Genomic DNA, 3,033 nt, shown 5'->3' on the forward strand with positions numbered 1-3,033 from the left:
GGTGTGAAAATCAATTTCAATAGTTTTGTTTGGGGGCTATACACCGATCATATAACCACTTTCAATCAAAATCTGAGAATGGTTATACACCGAGAGTGTATAATCATTTAGAGTGTATAAAAATACAGTAAGTTTTTGACCATTTTAATGGAATATTTCCAAATAATGATTTAATATAATCCATCGCATTGTCACCGTTTTTTTTGGTTTTATACCCGCTGTTGACACAAAGTTAAACCATATTTTTTGCCATATAAAAAAATAACATTTGAAAAATGTAAAATGATGATTAACATATTGTTTATTCCATAGAGTTGAGGTTCCATTGATTTCAATTGAATTCTACATCGATGAACACTTTTTGTCAAATGCTATTCTATTGAAGTTCAACTAAACTTCTTTGATCCGTTCTATTTATATTTTTGGTCAAGTTATTTTGAGAATGTCTGTAAAAAAACTGAATATCCAATACTTTTGGTTCATCTATTTCCTAGTAACTTTCCGATATAAAAAATAAATATAATTTGCTCACTTTTTTATTAATAAAGTCTGTTTTTTATTTAACGATATTCTAAAAATATAAAAAAGAAAAGAAATAGACAGAAAAATTAAACCATTATTTACTATACTCAATATCGCTAATTAAAAACCGTTAACTATTAATAAAATTGCCATAAATTAAAACTAATGATGAACGAATCGAAAGCATTGACTTTTTTCATATCACTTGTTGTTTTTTCAATAAGTTTTCTATCCAATTGATTAGATGACCCGTTTGCTCTATCTGAAACGACAATTTGTTTATTTGTAATAATCCAATTGACTCGTTTATTTCCTTTTTTCAAGTTTCAACACAACAACATCAATTTCTTTGGCATATTCCATCAAATTGTATTTATGTAATTTGATTGTTTCTAACCAATTTAATCTGTTCAATTCTGTTTCTACTGTTTCCAATTCTTTTAAATATTCAAGTGAATTGTCAACTGTTTGTACACCCTATATTTTGAGCTCAAGTTCCATATTTTCTTTTTTCAACTTTTCAAGTTTCAATTCCATTTCACCACATCGAGATTTTAACTGCTTTATGACACTCCTTAAAACCTTTTCACCGTCTTCCTCTTCTTTGACTTTATTTTTTAGTTGTGTTTTTCTAGTGACTTGCCTTTCATTGATTTCGATTCCTCTTTTTTGTACTAATCCACAAATGCATTTGTTCACATTCCCTTTCTTTGAATATCGCATAATCATGTGAATCGATCAAATTAAACTCTTCATCTCGTGTTGCCATTTTCATGGCCATTCTTTTTGTTTTAAACAATTCACGTGTAAATAAAGGGTATGCTCCCTGCATAATTCTGGCATATTTTATCGCACTTGTTACATTGCAATCAGTATAACTGTGATGAAAACAAGATTCTTTAACCATACCAAACATTCCATTCAAACACTTGCCATTAATCAACCTACAAACGTCCAACCTGGCATAAAAACTAGACACCAACCTGTTTATTGTGTCAATTGGAATATCTTCCCAAGCCTTCATAATTGCATCATAAAAGACGTCCAAATTTTCTGTTTCAACCCCTTGCATCTTTTCCTTGAGAATAGACCTAAAAATAAATACAGCATATTAGTCAATAAAATAACAAACCAACACAGCTCAATTGGATTGAGATCGGTACTATTTGATGGCCAAAACTTAAGTATGTCAATCTGGTTTTCCAAAGTACTATAGACAACATTTGAAGTGTGGCAAGTTGCCCCATCTTGCATGAAAATGGTTCTTGTTCACAACTTTTTAATAAGATCACAATAGCCATATCTTTTCATCATCATTAAATATTCATTTAAACCAACAGAGTGCGGGCATCGGACGATGTGAAATTTATACCCATAACTGATTTCTCCAAACAACATCATACGCATTGGGTATTTTGGTTTTTTATAATATCTCAATTCATTTATCTTATTCTTTTGATTTCCAAATCCCCACACTCTTTTTATTGCTTCCGACTTTTTTATTGTGGTCTCATCAGAAAAAAAACAAAGGAATATTCACAATAAGTGGTGAGAATAAAATTTGCAAAAACCAATCTATTTTCATGTGTTCATCTGTTATATTAGGTATCACAATTGGAAGATAATATTTTATGTATCGTTTGAGTAATATTTCTCTTATTGTTGTTTCTGATACCTTGTCGTCGATGCCTTGGTCAATCAACATTTTTTAGTTTCTTTAAGTGTTTGCGTGGGATTTATTTCAGTCAAGTCAACTATAGACTTGCTAAGATTGGTTTTATCTTTACATTTTCTTCCCCTTTTACTGTTAGTAAAATTGTTACTGTTTTTAAATTTGGTAATTATTGTGCTTACAGTACTTTGTGACATTTTCAGTGATTGTATTCTTTCTTTTTCTTTTTTTTTCTTTGAAGATAGAGAATAATTATTTCCCATTTTGTTTCATTTGATATAACTTTTCGTTGTTGTGTGGATTTCATTTTCGTTGTTGTTTTCGAGCTGTGTTTTGAAGGTATTAAATTAACGTCACCGATTTGCGGTAAACCAAATTTTTGTTTCCCTCTTTTCATTTTGGGATCCATGATTATTCAGTTATTAGTTCGGTTTTGTTATTTTTGCACACTTTTTTAAAAAGAGAACAAAAAAATAAAATACAAACCATTTTTTAGAAAAACCACTTTTTATTATAAATAATAATACTTTTATTATAAATAATAGTAAAAACCCAATATCTTTAAATAAAAAACAGACTTAATAATAAAAAAATATTTGTCTTAATAAAAAAAAATAAATATGTTGTAAATTATAATGAAACAATAGCTTTATGTGTAAACAATTATAAATTTATTATTATTAATTAATATTTAATGATAAAATATTAATATTTTGTTCGAGCTTGTTTAAACTTCACAAATGAAATCATAAAATATTTGGTTCATTTTTTCAAGTGACAAAATGTAATTTTGGTGTACAGTAAAAATACTAAGTGAAGAGAGAACCCACACTGGAAAA

Source organism: Entamoeba invadens (genome assembly GCF_000330505.1).
Source record: "Entamoeba invadens IP1 unplaced genomic scaffold scaff_1105074725255, whole genome shotgun sequence".
NCBI lineage: Eukaryota > Evosea > Mastigamoebida > Endamoebidae > Entamoeba > Entamoeba invadens.